This window comes from Podarcis pityusensis, assembly GCF_964106645.2.
Source record: "Podarcis pityusensis genome assembly, chromosome: 10".
NCBI lineage: Eukaryota > Metazoa > Chordata > Lepidosauria > Squamata > Lacertidae > Podarcis > Podarcis pityusensis.
The window spans coordinates 61,541,895-61,568,719 of NC_138035.1; the positions used below are offsets into that span (position 1 = coordinate 61,541,895).

Here is a 26,825-nt window from a genome sequence, read left to right on the forward strand (position 1 = left end):
TTGAGCTATGTTTCAGAGTTAGCACTTATAACTGTAGTTTGAAAGTCTGCCTAGTCAGATATTTCAAACTGCTTAGGAAGACTGGGGAAATCACTGGGTAGGGAGGGAACTGCTGGGAATAAATAGGTCTGGCATGTTCCTGTTAGCATCTAGTGATTTGAACTGTCCTAAGGTAGGTCTCATAGCTGAGTTTTCTACTAATTGCTTGCCTTACTTTATTTTATGGGGAGACATTGGAATCATTGGCAATCCTTTCCTCTGTTAATAATTTCTCTAATCCACTGTTAAAGCTATCTAAGACAGTGGGCATTACCGCATTTTGTTGTAGTGAATTTCATTGTGTGAAGGGGTATGACTGTTTTCCGACCCTAAAGCTCTTCCTTGTGTTGTCATACACAATTTAGACACTTGTAGTGTATATGTGACGGTAGGTTTCTTTGATGGCTTTCTTCTTGGAATGTCAGGGAGCCCCCAATGTCTTGGTATACTGTAAACGTTTTATCAGTAGTAGCTGAACTGACCATTGTTGTTGATTTGATGATCATGCACGTTAGCGGGAGTGTGTATAATAAGGTGGCAACGGATTGACCTGTGACTCTCTAGATCAGTGGTTCTCAACCTGTGGGTCCCCAGATGTTGTTGGACTACAACTCCCATCATCCCTGAGCTCTGGCCTTGCTAGCTAGGGGTGATGGGAGTTGTAGTTCAACAACATCTGGAGGCCCACAGGTTGAGAAAGGCTGCTCTAGATCATTCTCCCTAGAGATCATTCTCATGCCATTAATTTATTTACTCAAATTTCCCTATGTCGTTTGTTTGTTTACTCAATTTATACCACGTCCTTCCTCCCAGTGGAGCCGTTTTCATATCGGGGTGCAAGGTTTTCCCTAGGCAAATATTTGAGGCGCACTTCATTCTTGTGCAAAGGCCATGTGGAATATATGATAGCTATTTGCATGCACTCACACACCTGTATGTCTCAGAGAGTAGTTTTTCCCCCTTGCTTCTATGTCCCATTGGTCCTATTAACACTGTAGGCAACATGCAGTCCCATGGGCCATACCCAGCTGTTTGGTTGTCAGGACCTTTTGCCCTGAAAGAATGAGATTGCAGTGGAGCTGCCACACAACAGCTGGCAGCGTGGAGATGTACAAGCGGTGGCAAGGGTCTTGGCAGGCTCATGGGGGATTGGCACCTTGTTCTGCCTACCCCAATTGCCCATTTTCACGTTTCACGACACTGGTTGCAGAATGGTGTCTAAGGTTCTTCTAGCTATTAGGTTGCTGCCGTTTTTACTTTCATCCCTAATTAATCCATTGATAGTCCATAAACCAACTCTTTCGAGGAATGACAACTGTAGCCATGGAGAACAACAAGAAACAGCCACAGCCATAAGAATAAAATGACGCTTGACCAAAAAAAAAAAAGTTAAGTGAATTTGGCGTTCGTGATTGTTAATGAGAAAGTGTATTCTGTCATGAAGCACATAACCAGCTGCATATGAAGGACTTTTTTGTGTTAGTATAGATAGTGCAGCACAGGTTTAAGCTTCCCCTTAGGAATAATTTGATGAAAACATCTGCCTGCAATTTGCAGGCACCTGACAAGCAAAACTGAAGAGAAAATTTAATTATGGAAGCTAGATTCATACAATGTGGTTAAATGCAGAGAGCGTGGTTTAACAGTCCTTACTTAGAGGACTATGTGACCAGAATACTGAGGCAGAGATTGCCTGACTATGTTTTCAATACTTAAAACATTGACTTTATTTCTATAACCGCAATTGATTGCTAATTATAGAGAATTTTAAGTTTTACTCTGGGTCTTCGGGAGCATGAGAACCTCAAAAGAATACTGTGAAAGGTTTGACTAGGCCATAGGAGTCTCAGATTCAAATCCCTGGCCAGCCATCAAGCTGACCTTGATCCAATCACTATGTCTCCACCGAAAACTACCGCACAGGTTGGCTATGAAGATAAAAACCATTCACCTTCCATTGAGGTGGAGGAAACCCTTCATCATCCTTTGAGCTTGTTGGAGGAAAGATGAGATAGAAATGTAATTTAATTTAAAAATAAGTTCGATTAGTGGTGGTGGTGAAGACCTAGAGAAAGGCTTCTGATGAGGATCCCAAACTGAATTTGGCAGCACAGGCACCCCAAGACAAGTCACTGCCTGACAACTGATTGTACTTTGTAGGTTAGTAAGTTCAGCATTAGCTTGGGGTAATGGCGAGGTAACTGACAAACTATTTGCTGCTTGCAAGACTCATTCTGAATCAGTCTTTGCAGGAGATGTTGGCATATGTAGCCTGGTTTGCATGCAACATGCCACCATAGTTAGTAAACTATGGTTGAGCATTCATGAGCACTTTGCCCCCCCCCCCCCAAATTTCTTGATTCTGCTGTGTGAGTAGGGAAGCAAACTAGATTGAACCCAGACTCTAGTTTGTTTTCCTCCAAACAAACCACAAGTTGACACCAATTTCTGTTATATGTGCAACTCCAATTTCCCTTACTCATTATGGCATGACCAGTGTAAAATATGTTTTAGGAAAACGCAAACAGCCAAGAGAGGCACCTGCATATGACATAGTTTTCTTTTTTGCTCCTTTCATATTAATATGAAATATTCTGATTCTCTTAGTTATCGCCTTTTGAAGTCTTCGGGAGGGTATTTTTGTGCCTCAGGAGTCTTGGCATCTGATTCCATTGATGGACCCTGTGTGCAAATCATTTCAAGTCCTGCAAAATGGAATGCAGGTTTCCACAATATTGATACCTACTAGGAGAAATAGAATCATAATATTGTCAAATGCAATTAACCTTAAAAACTCCTTGAAATCTACAGGATTGTGTTGTTCAATTCATTAATCTGAATTCCTTGTTAAAGGACGAGTCTGACTTTGATTAAAACTCCCAGCTTCGTTTTTAAAAGCTCTCCTTGAAAACAGGAGCCAAATTCTCAAGGTTATTTTATCAAATATTTTGAACACTCCTATATTTAAATGAATTATTTTAACACTTAGAATAGTATTTTAATCTGCACTCAATAAAACACCCGTTAGCTTCTGAAAAATTGCTTGGCATTTGAGGGGGGGTGCAGCCTTTTACCGCTGTTGAGAAAAGAACACATTAAAGATGCATTCGGATCCCAACGGGTATTGATAAAATACTTCACCTGGGAACTGTTGATGGGATTAGCTGGGAGGAGGGGAGGGAGGGAGGGAGGGAGGGAGGTGCTTTGACAAAGGCACTTTGAGAAAGAGCCGAGCATCATCAGAGAGTATTGCAGCTTTTTTCAATTAGAAATTATTAGTCAACATAAATCTCTTAACTTTTTGGAAGTGCTTTAACAGCATGCATGTTGTAATCCTCTTTTCGCCCCCTAGCAACATCTCATTTTAAAGGTTTTACATTTCTCTTTTGCAGATACTGGTACATAAGTCTTCATATATTTATAGTAAGTTATTATGCCAGGACCAACTAATGGAGTGCTTTCTTTTTCTAATTATGGGGAAGGAATGGGTCCCGGGGGATGCAGGCTAGATTGCCAGTAGTAGCGGCGGAGTGAAAACTCAATAGGAAAATAAAACATGCTCATAGTGCGATGGGTTGGGCACTGCAGAATTGGCAGAAAAATACCATCAGTCTGTTGTTTTAGCTTCGTCTTAGTTAGCAGAAGAGTCATTCCATATCAAGTGATCCAATTTTTTTACCTCATGTCATCCAATTTTCTTAATATTTTATACACTAGCTGAATGATCCAAATCCAAGTTTAAAATCTAAAATTATTATTATTTATTTCATCCTGTTTTTGAGTTAGGAGGGGTTGAAATTTTAAAAAAAAAGGGGGGGAGAGACAATTTTGGCCTTGCACAAGAACCTTCAGCCCAGAATTGAGATATTTCAAAACTAAAAATACCAAGCTCTTCAGAACTTTGAAGGCTTCAATATGATACGTTGCACGATCGGCTTACTTTAAAATGTAAAGATAAGCTGCAAAATTTAACATTTTAAGAAGTGATTTAAAAATTAATATGATTTTAAAATTCCAAAAAATGTATTGATCATTTAATATTTCTGTTATTTCATCTTGGGCTCTTAATGGATTCACATTTTTCTAAAAAAATACTTTTGTACATACATGTCTGCCTTACTGGGTTCTGTTTAGTATAAATAGGTCTTGTTGGTGTAAAATATAACAGAATAAACAAGACTTCAAACTATAATATCAATTACCTAGAACGTGAAAAAAAGTTGGGGGAAGGACAACATGTTATATTTTGATGCTATACTGTTCTGAAAGTCAGTAATACCATAAGGTGCACTTCGGCCAATAAAAGTCTGCTTCTGAATCAAAGTTACCAACTTGGTCTGGGGTCTCACTGCTTTCGCTTGGAAGTGTGCAGGTGTTTTTTGTCCAACAGCTAAAAGAATGCTGAACAATATAGTCATGTTGGTCAGTATAGGACGGAATATCCCTGCAGCTTTTTTGGGGGGGGGATATATATTGTAAGAGACATTTTTATATAAAATCCCATAAACTTAGTTTGTACTTCTGTGTCTCAAATAACTTAAACTTGGTTCTTTGCAAATTAATGAACTCCTGGAAAAATTAATCTCTGCTATCTTGGAACCCTTCATTAGCTTTCTTGGTGCAAATTATTCTGCCGCTGTCTGAACAGATTAAAACCAAACTGTCTGAAGGGGGAATAAAGAAAGTAATTAATGAAACGGAACGATCACCTTCCTATTAGCCTAAAGTAGGGCTGATAACATTTCATATTCTTGGATGTTAGTATCAATATTCCAAGAGCTAGAATCAGATATTACATTGCTAAACCTGCTTGGAACTAAGGAAATATTTCAAGTGTCTTTTCTGCTGGGGATTTCAGGATCCATGCATATAAAACAGAGATGTGTGAAACTGTTGATACATTGTCAGAGTTTCCTGTAGAGCAGTGGCTTCCAAACTTATTTTTCTTACTGCCCCCTTTTCAGAAATAAATAAATAAAATAAAAAAATAAATAGTCAGAGCCCCACCCCCCGACCCCGGAAATCTACCTTCTAGCATCACAGAAAGATGCTGTGACAAAATTGTGTTCTTTTATCTATCTATATTTCTACCCATGTCCTACGATATAGTAAAGAAAGATGTTGTTGTATATAGGCAGGCAAACTGCGATCCACTTCCTGGGCCTGGGTGAAGTCGAAAAGGGTTCATTTGAGCCCGGGGAAAACCCCTCACCTCCAGCATGACCGCTGGATCCAGGGGAGGCGTTGTCGCTGTACCGCAACGGCGCCCAACCTGGCATTAAGCAATAATAATAATAATAATAATAATAATAATAATAATAATTTTATTATTTACACCCAAAAGAATATTAAACACACAATAAAACATCAAACATTAAAAACTTCCTTCAACAGGGTTGCCTTCAGATGTTTTCTAAAAGTCAGATAATTGTTTATTTCCTTGACATCTGGTGGAAGGGCGTTTCACAGGGCGGGCGCCACTATCGAGAAGGCCCTCTGCCTGGTTCCCTATAACCTCACTTCTCACAGGGAGGGAACCGCCAGAAGGACCTCGGAGCTGGACCTCAGTGTCCAGGTGGAACGATGGGGGTGGAGATGCTCCTTCAGATATACTGGGCCGAGGCTGTTTAGGGCTTTAAAGGTCAGCGCCAACACTTTGAATTGTGCTCAGAAATGTACTGGGAGCCAATGTAGGTCTTTCAGGACCGGTGTTATATGGTCTCGGCGGCAACTCCCAGTCGCCAGTCTAGCTGCGGTGTTCTGGATTAGTTGTAGTTTCCGGGTCACCTTCAAATGTAGCCCCACATAGAGCACATTGCAGTAGTCCAAGCAGGAGATAACCAGAGCATGGACCACTCTGGCGAGACAGTCTGCGGGCAGGTAGGGTCTCAGCCTGCGTACCAGATGGAGCTGGTAGATAGCTGCCCTGGACACAGAACTGACCTGTGCCTCCATGGACAGCTGTGAGTCACACAGATGAAACATGTACGGACTGTTTTTCAAAATTTCCTTTTCTTCTTTATGCTTCAACCACCACCTTATTTTTATTTAGTGCCCCCTCCCATTGTACCTCAGGCCACTGTACTGCTCCCTGGGGCAGTATCACCCAGTTTAGGAAACACTGATGTACAGCTTTCTGAGGCTTGAATTAGAACTTCCCTGGATTTCCATTAAAAAAGCCTGTAGAACCCAGAAAACACTTTCTGGGCCAATTCAAGGGTTTGAAAAAGTTTGGACTTCTGGTCTCCACTGTGCTCCCTTGCTCTTCCTCTTTCCCCCTGTTGTCAGCGTAGAAGCAGCAGTGAGGAATAGAGAGGTGAAAATGGAGAAGAAGAAGAGGAAGAGGAAGAAGAAGAAGAAGAAGAAGAATGCTTTTCTTCTCTCCTTACATCCTCTACTCCAGGGGTCAGCAAACTTTTTCAGCAGGGGGCCGGTTCACTGTCCCTCAGAACTTGTGGGGGGCCGGACTATATTTTGAAGAGAGAAAAAATGAACGAATTCCTATGCCCCACAAATAACCTAGAGATGCATTTTAAATAAAAGGACACATTCTACTCATGTAAAAACACGCTGATTCCCAGACCGTCCGTGGGCCGGATTTAGAAGGTGTTTGGGCCGGATCCGGCCCCTGGGCCTTAGTTTGCCTACCCATGCTCTACCCCCATTCCTCAGCTGCTGAGATGCTGTGAACTGTGGTAGCTGTAATTCTTTCAGTAGCTCCTGTGGATTATATGCTTTGTCTGTACATGGAGAACTTGGGAGGTAAGCAAGAGGTTAAGCCAATAAGAGACTAGTAAATCACACTATGTCTTGAGATCGAGAGGAGCTACCACTAGTCTGTGTACTGTAGACAATCCTGAGCTAGATGGACCAGTGGTTTCAGTTTGTATAAGGCAGCTTCCTTTATTTTGTTCCTTCGTTTTCTTACCCACCTTTGTCATAAGGACCCACGCTGAGTTGCAACAATAGAATCTACAACAAAGAAAACAAAATCATTGACGGGGATAAATGTGGTCTAGGAATAAGGGCCAGGGACCAATGACAAGAAGTTGACGACTGTAGTAGGGAACTGATAAGTTCCCTACTACAAGTTCCCACCCACCTAGTTTTAAAGCCAAGGCAGGTCATGTTTCTTACTTGCAAGAGTCTCTATTACTGCTGGAATGTCTAGTATGCAAGTGGGTGCTTTGTTTATGTCTTTCTCTGAAGACACCAGAGCCCTTCCCAGACACCAACAGTACTGTCTCTCCCACAGGGCCAAGGTATACATCTCCTGCTTTCTACTTGCCATTCCTCCTGTCAGAGGCGTAGGAAGGTCAGGTGGTACCCAGAGCAGAAAATTTCTTGTCACCCCCCCCCATTGATTTTTATTTTGCCCGCAAAAAATGGTTTTACGTTATTTCATATTTTCTTACAAAGGAAACAACAACAACTTTTATTTATATCCCCAGCCAAAGTCGGGCTCAGGGCGGCTAACATCAGATACCTAACATTGGTATAAAATCAAATAATAATTAAATTACCTCCTAAAAACATGTCAAAATCAAATTAAAGTCTAATTAGATGGCTTTCTGCAGGGTTAGGGTTGGGAACAGTAAGTGTTCTGCTGAATTGAAATTTCAGCCTTCACGAGGCCAAGTAAACAGCTATTTTTGTGGAGGAGGGTCAAGATATTGAGTGGTATGCATGGAATTTCATATATAGCTATATAATCCCTAGTGTAGTAAGATAAGACCTTTGGAGCAGGCATTTTTTAAAAAAAGTTTTTTATGAACCACCCTGGTAGGGCAGTAATTGTTCCTTGATAATTTGTCACCCCCCCTCCATGATGGCACCCGGGGCAGCCTGCCCCCCCCCCGCCTCCTGTTTCAGTGACCTGCAGGTCACTGAAGTACCAAACTGGGCTGCGTTCTCTATACCAGTGCTTCCCAAACTTGGGTCTCCAGCTGTTTTTGTACTACAACTCCCATCATCCCTAGCTAGCAAGACCAGTGGTCAGAGATTATGGGATTTGTAGTCCAAAAACAGCTGGAAGCCTAACTTTGAGAAACACTGCTCTACAATAACAAACATGTTCCAATGTTCAGAATCTTTGTCCATATCTAGACCTCTTGATTATGTGTGGGGATAGAATTTAGGCTTGAACATGTGTTGTGAACATACACTTTCACTTGTTTTATGATACTTCCATCACTGAATATATTTTATTGCGTTGTGTTTTAATTTTTTGCCTCTCATTTTTGAAACTGTGTGTGGAGATCGAGTGGATATGAATACCTGATGGGTGGAACTGTACCCTGAAAATATGTACCACGTTTTATTTAGAGGGAAATTGACCAATACAAATTGGCAAATGGTGGTCAAGTAAGAGCATATGGTCCAGAAGGGCTTCCACCTTCCACCCTCCTTTGCAGGGGAGGTCCCTTAAAAATGCTATTTTTGCAGTGCTAGGTTTCTGTGTTGCCCAGAGAGACGTTGAAATTGTGCAGATTTGCTTCCTCATTCTCAGTGCTTCTCCAGAAGAAAATGAGAAGTTATGTAGGCCAGTAGTAAAATGAAAAGAATGGGTACAGTATATCAATCTGGAGGGGGACACTGCGACTTAGGAGATGAGAGGACATCAGCTAGTTTTGGTAAGTTCTCCTAATGTGTTCACCAAGTAATGGAATCTGCCAGAATTATACTGGTTGGTGGTTTTATTTCTTAAAAAGAAAGAGATTCGAAGCATTTACACAGACTTGTTAGAATCAACTTAATTTGGCATGCCTGCTTTTTCTTCAACGTTTTCTTTGTTTATGCTTGTTGAGCTTTAAATTCTCAGGATATTGAATGTTTATCTGTAGTGTTTCCATTTTTTTTCTCAATTGAGAGAATGTATCTTTAACATAAGTGATTCAGCTTAATGCTTTTCAGTATATTATTTCATGGGCACAAGCAAAAGTTTTTACAGGTTTTTTGTTTTGTTTTGTTTTTGCCGACAATGTTTGTAGATTAGTCCCAGAAGTGTTTTGTGGAAGTGTTTTCTGCTTCCGTGAGCATATCTATTTAGAATATTGATCTCTCTGATAAAGTCAAGGAGGGTTTCCTTGTTAGGAATTATATATATATATATATATATATATATATATATATATATATGAGAGTCCTGCTCTGCTCTGGGTAGTGCAAGTAGCGCTTTAATATGCTTCTCTCTCCTCAGAAAGATTTTGCATTTTGTTTAAGAGTGAGAGAGAACCGAGGAGCCATAAATTAAACAAATAATTGTCCTCCTGAAATAATGGATTTTCTTTCTTTTTTTTAAGCATGGGATTTCAGCCACATTCATGTGACTGAAAGGTTGCAGCTGAATCTAGTATTATAACTGCACATTTGTACTGATTTAATTGCAGGGTGCAAGCACATCATTATCCTTGAAAGCACCCAATGATACCCTGACTTTTTTTTTTAATATATCACATAAAGAATCTCTTCACAGTAACGGCCATTAAGTCACTGGCAATATGATGACAAGATTGCAGGGTTCAATTTCCTTTCCCTTCTTCCAAAAAGAAAAAAAAAGGAGGAGGAGGAGGAGGAAGCGAGACTGGTGCACATGTGACCCATGAATCAGACAATGGCATGTGTTCCAAGATAAGAATAGAAAAGCTTTGCACACTTTTTATGTATATTCATTGTTTGACAATGTAATGTGTATAGCAGTCAGTGTGGAAACTGAGAAAACCGCTAATATGCCGCAAACATTTAAACTCCCTAATTAAAAGGCTCCTGTGAGCCCAAAGTGTTCACCCACAAATGAGGCGGTGGCTGTGCCTCTGTATGGTTCACTGCTTTCTCCTTCCTTCAGATCAGCATGTGCCGGGGACAGGTAAATTCTGCTGCGTTGCTTTGTCTAGTATGATTGGATCATTCAATCATTCCCGGCGCAGAATTATCTGCTATCAGAGGAGTTCACCATTGCACACAGCATGGGAATGACTATAGTAAATTGGAGAGTACAGCTGTACTGGCAGCTCGTGTGTGTGTGTGTGTGTGTGTGTGACACCACTCGCCAGTAAGGTGCCCATGGCAGCCATTTTTGAGCTCAGAGTATATCCCCTACATAACCTCTGCCTAGCCCTTTAGTTGCCAAAGACTGTTAAATCAGGCAAAGGCCTTTTTACAACACAGCCAGCTCCACTGTGGAGTAGGAGGGAGAGTCTAGCACAGGGGTAGGCAACCTAAGGCCCGGGGGCCGGATGTGGCTCAATCGCCCACGGACGGTCCGGGAATCAGTGTGTTTTTACATGAGTAGAATGTGTCCTTTGATTTAAAATGCATCTCTGAGTTATTTGTGGGGCCTGCCTGGTGTTTTTACATGAGTAGAATGTGTGCTTTTATTTAAAATGCATCTCTGGGTTATCTCTAGGAATTCGTTCATTATTATTTTTCCAAAATATAGTCTGGCCCACCACATGGTCTGACGGACAGTGGACCGGCCCACGGCTGAAAAAGGCTGCTGACCCCTGGTCTAGCACAGACTATGGGTCTTGTTGGCCTGTATGAGGTCTCAGTTGGATTTAGCAACTTCTTGAGATCCTATAGCTACCATAGAACTTCAGGTAGCAAAGTTCACTTGGATCTGTCTAAGGTCCCATTTTTGTCTGCCCTCTGCGGAAGAGAGCTTTTGACTTGACTATCCGCTTGTCTGCCCTTACCTGACACAACTTGCCCTTGCTTACATTGAAAAAACTCCACCAGCCTTGACATGAGTTCACCAGATACTACTTGTTTCCCCTGCAATCCTCAAGTGCCCACAAGACAGGATACCCTTACTAGGTTATTGTAGGGGCTGCTGAGAGAATCTTTTGCAAAATTATTTGGACAATCAAAGCACCAGGTGTTACAGTTCTTCACTCAGTTCCATCTATTTCCTTCACTGAATACCTACAATTAACGTTTCATTTATTAGTCCACCTCTATTCCAAGCTTCAGCCAGGTAATACAGTGGTACCTCAGGTTAAGAACTTAATTCGTTCCGTAGGTCCATTCTTAACCTGAAACTGTTCTTAACCTGAGATACCACTTTAGCTAATGGGGCTTCCTGCTACCGACATGCAATTTCTGTTCTCATCCTGAAACAAAGTTCTTAACCGAGGTAGTATTTCTGGGTTAGCGGAGTCTGTAACCTGAAGCGTCTGTAACCTGAAGCGTCTATAACCCGAGGTACCACTGTAGTAGCTTTAAAACATTTTTTTGTAGGGTAATTCATTTATAAATCATTTGCAACTTGCTTCTTCCAGCCAGCTAGGATTCTTGGAGCAGCTTACCACAAAAAAATAATGATGACTATCTCATCACGGGGACATCAAAAATAAAGTGAACTCTCTGAGCGCCCTCAAGCTTATGATGGTCAGGGAACTTGGACTTCAGTTTTTCTTTTAGCAAACCAAGTGGTCATATTTCACAGTATTTGCAATCCGCTTCTAAAGAATGTTATCTTCTTTTAGTTCTCAAAAATCAGCAACTCTAGAAATAAACAGTGATTCTTGCTCAGCTGCCTCTGATTCACTCACTGGTGATTCAGTTTGGTGCCAGTTACAAGACTGGTTCTCTGATGCAAAATGTGGAGATTTCAAAACATGGTTGTGAAGGAGAGAAGAGTAAAGTTATATTTGGGGGGCGGGTGCGCGGCATTGCATAAAAGCCTGATTATTCTCCCCCCTTTTCTCTAACACTGTAGCTCTGGGAAAGCCAATGTGGTCCCCTGCACCTGCTATTGGACTACAACTCCCATCATCCCTGACCATTGGCCATGTCAGCTGGGACCGATGGGAGTTGGAGTCCAACAACATCTGGAGGACCCCTGCTGTAACTTATCTACTGAAACTCTTATCACCTTGCCTTACTGCATTAACGTTAGTTGCACTAGGATGTAACACTATACCACGGTTTATTGGAAAGAGGGCTAACCTGTGGTCTTCCATACATTACTTGACTGATATAATCCCTGACAATAGGCCAAGCAGGTTTGGTCTGATGGAAGTTGGAGTCTAACATCTGAGTTAGCCATCCTGAGTTAGTGTTATGAGGATGAACTGCAGTGAGCTTAGGCTCAAGTACTAGCTCACTTGCCAGGAGTGCGTGCAGGAGCCAGGCCCTGTGACCAGGACTGGGGCCTTCCTAAGTTTGTTCTGAAGAGGCAAGGCACAGGTGAGGCCAATTGGTAACTCACTGCACCTGGTGGCAAGAGCTGGGAAGGGATATAAGGTCAGCATTTCCCTGCGGCTCTTTGCCACAGCAACACGTTCCCTGCCTTGCTGCATTTGGTTCTTTGACTCCTTCACTCTTGGACCCTTGACTTCGTGACTCCTTGCTTCTTGCCCCTCGGACCCCCGACTTCATAATTCCTTGCTTCTTGATCCTCGGACCCTTGGCTTCTTGACTCCCAGCTCTCTGACCCTCGGACTCTTGGCTTCCCGACTCTGGCTTCTGGACTCTCGTTCCTGCTCCCACCCCGCCATCTTGCCCCCGGTTCCGACGTTCCCAGCCGGGACTTCGATCGCCTGTGAACCGGACCGTGACACCACTCTTCCTCCAGTGAGGTTATAAGGAAGAGTTTACAACCATTCGCTTCTGTTTTAAACTAACTGTAGTTCGCTATGTCATCTAGATAAACTGCTGCTAGTCTTAACTATGTTAGTGGAAGCAATCCAGTTTGTTTACAAAGCTGGCTGCTTTTCCCCAACCATAGGTAAGATTAACTGAAGTTTAGGGTTGACAAAAACGTTAGAGAAGTGGTTAACTGAAAAAAAAGTGGAAGCTGCTTTGATTCACCAGGCAGCATTGTAATTCCAGTTTTAGGCAACAATTTCATTTCAGGCAAGGGGAGTATATGAAACATGTGCACGCGATATTAGGTAAACTAGTTCAGACTGTAAATAACAAAGATTTTCTAGCTACGACTAGAGAAAGTTCTCTGTGTGGCCCTCTGCTGTATCATCTTCAGTGAAGGGAATCTTGTCCTTCTGTGGTCTCAACAAGTAACATTTGCATTTCTTATACCAGTGGTTCGATACCTATGGAACCTTATGGCACAAAAAATACAACAGCAGAATCATATCACTATCTGCTTAGGAGTAAGTTCCATTAAGTTCAAAGGGCCTTACTCCCAAGTAATCATTTTGGACTGCAGCATTGGTGCAAGAACTGACATAGCACAGTAGCAAAGAGTTTGCACTACCAACCAATAAAGTCACTAGTTTGATCTCACCTTGATTATGAACTCAGTAGATAGCCTTAATATCGAACCACTTTGTTGTGTTATGGTAAAGAATTCAAGAAGGTAATGTCCTATATCAATGTAAAGAAATTGCCATGCACAATTAAAAATTAGGCTGATTTACTTGGCCAGTAAAATCTCTATCTCATATTGTATGAACTATCTAAATCAAGGTGAGGAGCAAATCTCCTGCTAATTGAAGATTTACTTAACTTGTTGAAAATAGAGACCAGAATCCACATTTCTGAGAGCTAAGTTAAACTGTATTGGCTTTGTGAATATAACAATATATTAAGCTGTCATAATTCAAATGGAAGCCACATTCATTAAAAACACCGCTCACTCCCATTAGTTTAAGGAAGCAAATAGTTTAATGATTTATATCAAATCATATAATTGATTTAGTTCTGCAGTTGGTGTTGGGCAAGATGGTGTAGTGCTTTCCGGTACTACTTTTATAGTTTTATTGTTTCCCATTTCATTCACTGCTTCGAAGACAAACGTTTTCATTATCTTTCCAATCTCCCTTCACAGAGAAGACTTCTATGACGGCAATGTAGTTATAAGTTTAGAATTAATTATGCATCAACTAACAATTTGCAGAGCCGATATCTCTATTCACTTAGGACCAAAATTAACTTTTCTTAAGATGTCTTCCTATTATATTTCATCTGAATGCTGCAGCTTAGTAACTAAAACTAGTAATTGTTGAACTTATTTGCCTCAAGGCAACTCCTGATGCTGTCAAGGACTCTTAAAAACACATGTAATGAGATAAGAGCATTGCACATATGGCCATAAATACTGCATGGTTTTCCTTTAAAAAACAAAGCAAAAAACTTTCCACATAAAGCAACGAATGAATCTTCAGGCAGCATCTGAGTAAGAACTTTGCACATCTGACTTGCAGGATCGCAGCTTTATGTGCTTGGTGGCGGACCAGCATGCAATTGCACAAATTAAATGCACACAAGGCAGAATGCTTAAGAGCTCCACAAGGCTCCTGCAAAATCTCGCAGGAGCCTCCCAGAGCTCAGTAAGTAAGGTGGAAAACATGTGGGAGTTCTGGCTATACGTGATTTCAACTTTTTGAACAATTCCTGGAGCCTAACTATGGAACCCAAGTCAACTGTAGTGGCATTTTAGTTATCATCACAATTCTGTAAATTGATTAACGCCTCAACTATGAAAGTCACCAGGGGTTCTGATATGGTCATCAGTTGTTGCTGTGTATCTCAGCGCTTCAATTTTATATATTTATTTCACTTGTATAATATTTTGAAAATAAATCAAAACTATATACGTTGGGAACTTAGCTTAGCTCTTGAAACCTTAGGCTTTGCCAAATGATATTCATAATGCAGTAAGAGATCATAGCTTAGATGGTAATAAGACGGTAAATAACAAATAACAAACTAAATATCGATGTATGTAATTTTTATTTCTTAATTATATTTACTGGTAGTATGGCTGTATTGTTTTTTGTAACATAAAATCATTCAATAAAAATTATTTTTTTTAAAAAAAGAGATCATAGCTTATAGAATAATATATTTTTAACATGCACTTTTATTTTCTTTTGGTAGCTTCTGCTGCTTCTGTTTTTTTAAATTTCTAGACTGCCCTTCACCCAAGGATGACAAAGTGGTTTGTAATATAAAAACACAAAAATACATAACATAGTAACAAACAAAACAATAACCTCTATAAAACAACAACATCAAATTGCATCCTTAGTTTACCTTCATCTTAGTTTACTTTGGGCAGGGATTGTGAGCAGCATTCAACTAAGTTTTACTCAAGAGTAGGCCTGCTTAAATTAATTGTTCTTCCATAGGCATGTTCATTAATTTCAGGGGATTTGCTCTGAGTAAATCTTAGTGGAGTTGCACCCTATGCATGCTACCAGAGTTATGGGGCTAAGGCTGAGGGCCACTTCAAAAAAAGGTGTACATATATGTGTACATGGCAATGCAATAGATGCTCATATATTATCTACATGTGACATTTATACAGTTCCCTGCACATAATTAACTTTCCTATGGACATAACGTAGAGAGACTGCCTGTATCCGATCTATTGACAATGGACTTTGCCTCCAGGGGTGAAGTCAAACTGCTGGGGAAATCGCAGTGCCTGCTTGTAACTGCTGCCTCCCATGTTGTTTTTGCTGCATTCGCAGCACCAAAGTGACCTCCCCTGGGCACAAGCCGGGGCAGTGTATATGGAGATCCCGGGCTGCCCAGACAACAAGACACTCCCCACCCATCAGCCTCGCTGATGTGGCCCATAGGAAAGCAGCGTAATACATTTGGCACCAGCTGAGCTGCAGTAGGGAGGAGTTCAAGAAGACATCCAACCATCTTAGGGGCTCCACTCTGGGTTTGTGTAGGGTTTATTCCTTAGCCTTTTCTTCCTCCGGACATGTCCCACAAGGCAGCGGGTATTCATACAACATAACTGAAAGCAACTGTGCTCTTCATACTTGTGTACACTCCCTTGCAAAGGACAGTTGTAGTCAGTACAGTGGTACCGTTCCGGAGGTCTGTACTTAACCTGAAACTGTTCTTAATCTGAAGCACCACTTTAGCTTATGGGCCTCCTGCTGCTGCCGTGCTGCCGGAGCACGATTTCTGTTCTCATCCTGAAGCAAAGTTCTTAACCTGAAGCACTATTTCTGGGTTAGCGGAGTCTGTAACCTGAAGTGTATGTAACCTGAAGCGTATGTAACCTGAGGTACCACTGTACAGTGGTGCCTCGCAAGACGAAATTAATTCGTTCCGCAAGTTTTTTCTTCTTGCGAGTTTTTCGTCTTGCGATGCACGGTTTCCCATAGGAATGCATTGAAAATCAATTAATGCGTTCCTAAGGAAACCGCCTTCAGACCAGGTCCGGGGACAGTCTGTCCCCCGACCTCTTCTGAAGGCTGGGGGGGGGGGGAAACAAGGGCTTTTCTTCCCACCCCCAGCATTTTAAAAAACCCCGGGACAGCGGAGGACTTCTCCGCTGTCCGGGGCGATCTTAAAATGCTGGCGGGCGGCATTTTAAAATCGCCCGGGACAGCGGAGGACTTCTCCGCTGTCCGGGGCGATGTAAAAGCCCCTGGGAAGGCAGGCAGGGGGGACAAAGACTTTTGCCCCCCGCCCGCCTTCAGAAGAGGTCCTGGACCTCTTCTGAAGGCGAGCGGGGGGCGAAAGTCTTTGCCCCCCCACCTGCCTTCAAAAGCCGTCCGGAACAGCGGAGAAAGGCGCTGCCTTTCTCCGCTCTCCCGGGAAGGCAGGCAGGGGGGAGCAAAGACTTTCGCCCCCCGCCCGCCTTCAGAAGAGGTCCTGGACCTCTTCTGAAGGCAAGCGGGGGGCGAAAGTCTTTGCCCCCCCCCCCGCCTGCCTTCAAAAGCCGTCCGCGATAGCGGGAAGCTCTTCCCTGCTATCCTGGACTGCTTTTAAAATGCTGGCGGTGGGGAGCAAAGCCTTTCGGCCCCCGCCGGCCTTCCTGGACCTCTTCTGAAGGCCGGAGGGGGGGAAAGGCTTTGCTCCCCACCGCCAGCATTTAAAAGAGGTCCCCGGAGATTTCCCTATGGGCTTTCGTCTTGCGAAGCAAGCCCATAGGGAAATTCGTCTTGCGAAGCGCCTCCAAAACAGAAAACCCTTTCGTCTTGCGGGTTTTCCGTCTTGCGAGGCATTCGTCTTGCGGGGTACCACTGTACACTGAAATGAATATATACCAGGTATTCTATTTTCTCTTTCTAGAAAGTAGTTTCAGAGGGACACCGGGAAATGATAAGGTCTGTCCTGCTAGAACCTGTTTTGAGTTGGATTATATATTTCTCCTTAGAGTAGCTCACCATCATGCTTATTTGTATTAGCTTCTGTTCCCAGATGAGCTGGTTTGTGTTAAGTGTTTGCTAAACTCAAGCAGCGTGGCCTTTAATATATCAGTGCCGTGAAAATGCTGTTTCCATAAAACAAATGTGGTGATGTGTACATACTTGTCATGTGCCACAAATGGTGGTTTTTAATTACACTGGCTTGTTGTGAAAGGTTGATTCAGCGCTGTTGTATTAGACTCTTGCAGGTAGAAATGTTGGACCGGTTTTCAGAGGTAAACCAGATTGTTCTTCGGAGGCATTTAGATTGTTCCAGTCGCCTGAGTATTGGGAGATGTCTGTGAGCTTTAGCAAAAGGAAAGGAAAGATCAATTTCTGCCTGCCATTTAAAGTCCTAGTATGAGATTGAATACACATTTGGATACCCTGGGAAATAAAGTGCCTATAAATAAAGTACAAAGATCTGTTGTCACCTGTCAAAAATTATAAAGAAGTTCCATGACTTCACATCTTATCCAAATAGTTATGCTTGCTTTCCATATCTAAATGGAAAAAATATTTTTGTAAGAAAAAAGTCACGCTGCAGTATGATGGCCAGGCAAACTCCCAACATGAGAATAGCAAGTGAAGCAGAAGAGAAAAACACATTTCCCCGTCATTCCCGTCTGCTCTGTTCAGAATGGTTGTGCAACCCGTACAGCACATAGGCGACATTCTGTTCAGAATGGTGGCAGTGGGATCTTGGGATTGGGATGAACTGGGTCAGGGTGTGTGTGGAGTTTTTGGGGAGAGTTATACAGGAATAGAGAGTGGCAGTGGAATGGGTTGGAGTAGGCAGGGAGCTAGAGAAGCTGTGAGGTTGGGAGGGTGAAAGAATGTGGGCATTTCAGTGAAATGTAAAGGGGTTGTTGGCAAGGGGGTGAGTGGTTGGGGGGGCAACATGAGCAGGGATGTCGGCCTCTAGTAGTACAGTGGTACCTCAGGTTAAGAACTTAATTCGTTCCAGAGGTCCGTTCTTAACCTGAAACTATTCTTAACCTGAAGCACCACTTTAGCTAATGGGGTCTCCTGCTGTTGCCGCGCCGCCAGAGCACGATTTCTGTTCTCATCCCGAAGCAAAGTTCTTAACCCAAGGTACTATTTCTGGGTTAGCGGAGTCTGTAACCTGAAGTGTCTATAACCTGAAGCGTCTGTAACCTGAGGTACCACTGTATACATTTTCCCAAATAACTGGGAGCTAAGTATCACAAGGAACGTGGGTGGTGCTGTGGGTTAAACCACAGAGCCTAGGACTTTCCAATCAGAAGGTTGACTGTTTGAATCCCCGTGATGGGGTGAGCTCCCGTTGCTTGGTCCCAGCTCCTGCCAACCTAGCAGTTCAAAAGCACATCAAAGTGCAAGTAGATAATTAGGTACCACCCCAGCGGGAAGGTAAACGGCATTTCCGTGCACTGCTGGCCACATGACCTGGAAGCTGTACGCCGGCTCCCTCAACCAATAAAGCGAGATGAGCGCCGCAACCCCAGAGTCGGCCACGACTGGACCTAATGGTCAGGGGCCCCTTTACCTTTACCTTTAAGTATCACAAAGGCACCAGGTTCTTAGAATGCTGTTTTGATTTCTGTTCAGAAATGCAAACTTACACTGGTGACAAGGAATTCTGTAAATTCAGATAGCAATCACTGTTTCTGGCATGTCTCAAAGGCCAAGGAGATAGGTGATGGGCAAGCCCTTGCCCCAAGTCACACGGGAAGAAAGTGAAAAGCTGGAAAGCGAACATCGGAGCAGCTTGCTAGATCAGCCAGTGGCTCATCTGATCCGGCATTCTGTTCACACGGTGACCAATTAGGTACCTGTGGGAAAACCCACAAGCAGTACCTGAGCACAAGAGCATGATCCCTTCCTGTGGCTTCCAGCCATTGGTATTTAGAAACATACTTCCACCAATCATGGAGGCATAGGAGAGCCATCGTGGCTAGTAGCTACTGATAGCCTTATTCTACACACACACACACACACACAGAGAGAGAGAGAGAGAGAGAGAGAGAGAGAGAGAGAGTAGTCCTCTTTTAAAGCCATCTAGGCTGATGGCCATCACCAACTATGTGCAATGTGAAAAGGAAGAATCTTCCAATGCCCAGTTTGTCCCAGATGTCCCAGAATGGGTTATAGCATTTTGCAAGATCCTCTGTTCTTTCTTTTGATTTATTTATGTTTCTACTTGCTATATACTAATATCTGCTAAATGGAGAGAGAGGTCATGATAGGTGTTTTTCCAGTTGGACCGCATTTTTGCAGACCCATAACATTCACAAGCTGATCTTTCTTAAATGAAAAAGAAAAAAGAAAAGGGTTTCCGAGGCATGTTGCTCAAGACAGTCCATGCCAAAGTTATATCTACTTTGTTGAAAATCCAAGGTTACTTCCTAAACACATTATTCTCTAACTTACAATAAGCTGAAAACCACATATGTATTAAGTGGTGCTATCAAATATTTATACACAGTGGTGATTATAGAGACCTAACTTCAAAAAGTCATTGAAATCTGAGACTTCTCTGTAGACTACTATCCTTGAAACATTAATTCAGGCGCTTTGTTTCACAACACAGTACAAAAATATATTGATTCTCAAATTCCCTGTCCCCCTAAATAATATTCTGGAATAATTGCTGGTCTCTCTTAATGCACATTTGCCCAGAGTATGAATATTTTTAAGCTGCACTTTTAATCTTTCATTCCCCTTTATTCAAATCCTTTTTCTTTTTTAAGAGAAAGTTATTTTTTTCTTAATTAGCACACAGTAGAAAGAGAATCTGATTCAGAAGTCCCTGAATAAAATTATTGACCTGAACTCTAACTAGCTCCAGCAAACCAGTTGTGCTTTAATTCAGTTAGCACTACAGTTTGGATGTTTCATTTCATGTGAATGAATCGGGATGCATTTTGTTCTTAAAGCAACATGATGGAAAATTGCAAATTTCATGATCATGGTGAATTGCAATTACTTTTACAAAAACAAATATCTGTGTTCAAACTTATAGTACATGTCACATGACGTTGGTGTTGAGTCATATGGCCTAAAGCTCATCCATATTAACTGTCCAAGCCAGGCTTCCTCAACCTTGGCCCTCCAGATTTTTTTTGGCCTACAACTCCCATGATCCCTAGCTAGCAGAACCAGTGGTCAGGGATGATGGGAATTGTAGCCTCAAAACATTTGGAGGGCCGAGGTTGAGGAAGCCTGGTCCAAGCCATATGGCCATATCTTAGCCAAATAAGCAGATATCCAGCATCCCTGTGCAAACGTGCAAACCAATAAGGAAGTATTGTGTTAACTATCGTTTCCTAGTTCAGATAAACGAGTTGCGTGTTGAGGTCCTCCAAGCCACCCCCAAATAATTCACACTTCACACGTAATTTTTATTTAAGGTTTTTGGCATAATTTTGGCCACAACTTTATTAAAATACATAAATGTGAGTGGTTGCTTAGGCACTGGTTCTGACTAACTGTCCCCACGCTCAGGGACAGAACTGACGTCCGGATTCCAGCGAAAGCCAGTAAGGGAAAACAATATTGGGGAGAGCATGGAGCCGGGCAACAGACCCTCCCCCCCCCGCATGCTCCCGGGGGCTTGCACGGCCCTAAGCCCCCTTCAGGGGTACGGATGAAAGAATGGCAAGCCCCTGGATTCCTTTATTGGAATTGCCTTTCCGCAGCAGCATTGGAGGGGCAGGCACCGCCAACCCTTACCCCTCCACCAACCAATTTTTAAACCATTGCCAAACCACAACCTTACAAGTTGTGACGATTTGCTACGCAGTAGGCAAAAACCAAATGGCACCAGCCAATAAGCCAATTGTACAAAATTCCTACCAGGCCCCTGCCCCAAAAGCAGGCGAACCCATGACAGGCATAGCAAGGTCAACCAAGATCCCTAAATTAGGGAGCGTGGGCGGGTGATCCGATGCACACAGCAAAAGAGCTCAGTCAGTGCTGTGTGACTTCACTTTATAACCTTTGGTCCAACCCACCCAGCAACAGAGGGGTGGCCTGCCAGACCCCACCGCAACATGTGCTCTCTATGAATGAGAACACGCTTTAACAGTTTTAGAAGAATACAAGATATTAAACTATTGATTTATGGCTGGGTTAATATCCTAGCTTGTCCCCAATCTGCTAGCCACAGTTTAGACAAAATGGGACACTGTAGTTAATGGAAGCCTTCCTATTTTTTTTGCTGGCTCAGGTAAAGAATTTATTCACATGCCCAAAAAGCTTATATTTCATCTCCTTAAGCTGAGATGCAATCATCCAAACACACTCACATGTGACCTGACACAAGCACTATTTTTAAAAATATGAGAAACTCTGAAAATTGCTTCTAAGATTCTGCATGTGGGGCACCTCTGGTTATAGAATAAACCCATTGTGATAGTTGGGGTAGCTTGGCCCACATTGCATGGGGAAGCTTGATAGATTTAATAGAGGACTGCACAGGGTTCTGCTTCTTCATAGTGAACCGAAGTTCCTTTACTGTCCTCACAAGAAGAATACTGAACAGTTGGGAGACAGATTATTCCGCCAACCAATTTGCCTATCAGCAGGGAAGATTCGATAGGTTTTTTGGTTGCTTCTTTACATTAGGGATCACATAAAAGCAGACGAATATGTCTTCCAAAGTCAGCCTAATTTAACCTTGAAATTACTTGACTCAACATGGCCCCTGACATGCATAAAGTGGTGTGTGCCACATTTGTTGTTTGTGTTGCACTCATTATAGTGAACTGAAAATGGTATTGATCTTGCAAAATTGCTTCTTTTTACAGACCAGGAAGGCTCTAATTAAGGCTGCTCAAAACTAGGAGGCCCCTTTCATAGGACTAATTTCCCCTCCTGAGCTAATGCAGTTTGTTGTCATGAGGTGTTCTGTTTGAGATAGATGAAGGGATTCCTTTGTTCCCTCTGGTTTCTCAAAAGATGTTTGCTGAAGCTGCAGGGATGCTGGAAACTCTGATGTACCCATAATAAAGAGCGAGGGAGGAGACACCTGTAGCAATTTGAGTTTGGGGACAGACAAGGTTTGGTTTTTAATCAGTGGGGTTATTCACTCATCCTAGTTAGCATTCAACATGATAAACGTTTCTGCAGGGGTTGTTTTTTTAAGGAAAAAAACTTAGAGAGCAAAAAGAAGAGTTAAAATGGTTATTGATTATTGAAACAGAAATGAATCTAGTGAGGTGTCAGTCAAGAGCCTCAAAGACCAGGGTTCAAATCCCCACTAAACCTTTGCTGCCTTTGAGCTACTCATGACCTCTCAGCCTGACCTGCCTCATTGTGTTGTGAGGATATGCTATGAGAAGATTATTTTTTTTGCCTGAAAAATAAATAATGACACCTGGATTTGAGGATTGAAGATGATGTTTGTTTATAGAAAGTGGCTTTGTGGGGTGTTATCTTGGATTGGACTAAGTGAATATTGTTTTTATATAGCTGACAGATGAAGAATCGAAAGTTCTTTACTTTCCAAATCTTATTTTTCTATCTTTCGCTATTAACCTCTGTCCTATTCTTTTTAAAATTTATTTTTCCTTCTTTATTTCTCTCCCCATCCCCTTTGTGTTTTTATTATATCTATATAAAAGTCTTGGTTTGGTTAAAAAAAAAGGGAAAAGATGCTAAGTTTTGTATTTTTTTCTATGAACCTTAATAAACATTTATTTTAAAAATTGATGTGCTGTGAGAGAAAGGAACCATGCCTGCCACCTTAGAGCTCTCTGGAGGAGAGATGGGATAGAATTGTAATCAACAAATAAAATATTAACAGATCATTTGGGGCAGCCATGTCAGCCTGCCCATAACACTGCCTAAGACAAATACAACTAACTGGACATACATTTGAGAATTGTGGTCTCGCCAAGATTTCCTGCCACATGGGCAGCCTGTTCTCATGGTCTGCAACTGTTAGATGTGGAGGTTATGATACGATAATCTTTATTGTCATTGTCCCATACAGAACAACGAAATTGAAAATCTACATCAGACATTCAGAAACCAACAAGCCTGCTATCCCAGCTATCCCAGCCTGGTTAGCCCCCTAAAAACTCTGATACCCCATCATTAAATACAATATACTCCCATAGAGACCACCTTACACTGTGTTTAAAACCAAAATCGCATTTGAATAGAAACTGTTTCTCAGGTGGCTAGTCCTAGTCTTTATAACCCTGTACCTTCTTCCAGAAGGCAAAAGCTGAAAGAGATCATTTCTGGGGTGTGCACTATCCTGCGCTATCTCTGCAGCTTTCTTATGACACCTGGAAGCGTAGATTTGATCCAAGGTGGGAAGAGTGCACCCAGTTATTCTCTCCGCAGTCTTTACAACCCTGGACAGCATTGTTTTTCCCCTGACCGTGCAGCTCCCAAACCACACACAGAGACCATAAGTTAATACACTCTCCACAGTACAATGGTAAAATGCCATCAACAGGTCCTTTGAGAGATTATTTTTCCAGAGGATTCTCAGAAAATATAACCTCTCCTGTTAGGGGGCAAGGCTTTCTTGGCCCAAGAAAAAAATGCTCTTTTTGTAGTCTATCTTCTATTTTCTGACATGCAAGAGCTCTTCTTTCTTCGTATGATAGGCAGTGTGATTTGTAGTCCTAAGACTTGCATACTACCACCATTCAAAACTTTATCATGAGAGTGATATCCAGACCTCTTTGTGGAAAGTACTAGGATGAGTTATTCCTGTATGGGAAGAAAGTGACCTTCAAACCACTTATGAATATATTCTGCGTCATTAATGGTTCATCTTTGTCTTCCGCATAGTAACATTATTCTTGACTCTTCTTAATTGACGCTTTTCCTGGAGATTCCACATTGTAGCTGGGAGTCCAGTTTGTCTTCCCGGTTCAGATCACTAAAGCAGTTTAAACTCCCTTCAGTATCAAACTTACCCATTTTTAAAAAAATTGTTTGATTGCTTTTACATTTGCTCGAAAATTGTAATTACAATAAACCTCCGCAGGGAAACAAATCATGAAAAAGGTGGTATTAAAACTTCCTGTTCTTTAAACTCCAGTGGTGTTCAAGCGCCATCACAACTGAAACCCCTAAGTACAGCCGTAATGTTAATGTAGTGCTTACTTATAGACCTCTCTGCATTATGTTCTCTAGTGGAGTGTGAGCCTATTTTCGTAGCGATTTTCTAGTTACCCTGATTAAACTTAAAGTGGGTGCACTTATCCAAATCAGCATTATTAATAACAATTCTTAGCAGTTACGCAGCTTTCATATATTCAAAATGTGGGCAATTGTGTATAAGGAAATATGCGTAGTGAAGAATTAGCTTACTTTCTTGCTTAGTCATATCCTGCTAATAGGTTCCCTCATGTGAAATAAGCAGTCAAAACAAGCATGTGAAAAAATATTATTCAAGTAAGTTCTGGCAGCAAGTGGAGTGATCGCCCCGCTGTGGGGTTCTGAAAAGGAGTTTCCTTTTTATTCCATTTCCCAGCCTCCTTATTTTGTTTTCTTGCATGCTGCTTTCATTAGCCTTCCTGCGAGAAAGAAAGAAACCCAAAGCACTAATTTTTCCTGCAACATTGTGGTGCATTAAATTGCAAGTTCTTTTAACTTAAATGAAATCGTCTGCCCTACTGCGCCAGTTCATTATGGTGTTTAAATGTCCAACGTTTTTATGATAAATGTCAAACCAAGTTTCATCAATAACAGCGCTCGGGAGGTAGATTGACCCATGGTCTCATTAACAGCTGGTGTAGCTAGAAAAGATGAGTCTCTCAGAGACTCAAACAAGGAAGAGGGAACCATCTGCAGGAGATTTCAGAGTTTATAAAAGCAGTCTGCTAAATGGCATTTTTGCCCACCTCTTATAGCAAGAATGAGTAAAATGTTAACTAAAACTCACCGGAAAGTTTACTGCCTAAGATCTTACACCAATCATTATACTGGAAAGACAGGAAAATACTTTTCACCCTGAACTTGCTCTTGCTCTCAGTCCTTTGTTAAAATCAGCAGGGACTTGGGGGCTTATATCTAATCACACTTTTGGTCCATGTAGCCCAGAGTGCCCTGGAAGCAGCTCCCCAGTCTTGGATTTGCTTTTTTGACCATTTTACCTGGGGATGGGACCTCTTGCCTGCAAGCTGTGTGCTCTGCTACTGAGCAGATAAGTACAGTGGTACCTCGGTTTACGAACTTAATCCGTTCCAGAAGTCCATTCTTAAATCAAAACAGTTTTTAAACCAACGCACGCTTTCCCTAATGAGGCCTCCCGCCACCGGTGCTCTTCCACTGTTCAGATTCCACTCTTAGACCGAGGGGAAGTTCTCAAACTGGGACACCATTTCGGGTTTCATGGAGTTTGTAAACTAAATCGTTCTTAAAATGAGGTACCACTGTATATATACAAATACTAGTGGGAGCCTCTAACGAAATGCATGTATGCACAAATATGTACATGTACAAATCGATGATGTAACTAGTCATACCGCACGCATTGTAAATAGTGAAGGGAGCAACAGGGGCAGAACGATGAGTTTAGCAATGTTATATTGAGTTGACTCTGTTCTGTCAGAGTTCATAGGCTCTTGCGCCAATCAGTTAGCAGCCCACCTTCCCTCCTCCCCCATGCCTGAGTTCTTCCCATTTTCCTGTGTGTCTTTCCATGTGTCTGATCCCCATAATAAGCAGCTCTGTATCCATTCATTCAGCCATTAGATTGCATGGCTCAGTTGGTTAGAGCAGGCATAGGCAAACTCGTCCCTCCAGATGTTTTGGGACTACAATTCCCATCATCCCTGACCACTGGTCCTGTTAACTTATACAACAGAATCTCTTAAGAAGTTTACACAAAGTACAACCATAAACTCATTAGAAAAAATTCTGTACATGGTACAAAAATACAACAAAGAACCCCACCCCGAAATACTGAAACTATGCCTCTGGGCTCTTACAGTGCTTCGAACGAAAAACATAGCGACCTATGTCCCATGACCTATGACCCATGTTCAAACCCTAAACAGTGATTAACCTTAACTACTGCCTGTTCAAAGAAGCCATCTTCACAACTCATGGTTTGAGCTACGCCTGTATCCTGAAGTACATTTTTAAAATAGCTCAAACAGCAAACCAAACAACAAAAAGTTCGCTTTTGTCTTAATCTTCTCTACAGCCCAGACTGCCCACAATCCGCTTTTTACCTCATTATTTTTAACACCTCCTGAGGAGCTTACCTGCCAGGCAAAATTAGCTCTAGGAAGCAAAGTAACCCCATAATCTCCAAATTTTCCCCCTATATAAACAATCCAATTCCCTCACAGTATAATATAAATAAAGTAAAGTAAATGTATTCCCAAATTATTATTTTTAATAACAAAGTAAGGCTAACACTTTCCTGACACCCCCCCCCTTAAATACAAGTCAGACTTGCAGATAAATACAAAATGTTTATCGGTATTGTTTCCATCCCACCTATATGGGCAAGCTGCCTAAGCAATGTTTTTAGAAATGCTTATCTGGATTGAACAGTAAGTTGGTGGGTATCAGTAAGGCTGATATTAGCACTAACATCATAGATTGCAGTGAATTTACCTGCCCAGCCCTGAGACTTGTGTTTTCCTTGAACCCTACGAGTTGTTGAGCAATGAGCAAATGTTAACACTGCTTAGTTTTGAATCA

The 26,825-nt window shown here is 42.0% G+C and overlaps 1 protein-coding gene across 3 annotated transcripts in view; it reads left to right on the plus strand.

The window, feature by feature from the left end:
• Positions 1-26,825, plus strand: part of PLXNB2 (plexin B2) — a 347,788-nt gene that overhangs the window by 95,848 nt on the left and 225,115 nt on the right. The gene's annotated exons all lie outside the window — the stretch shown is intronic.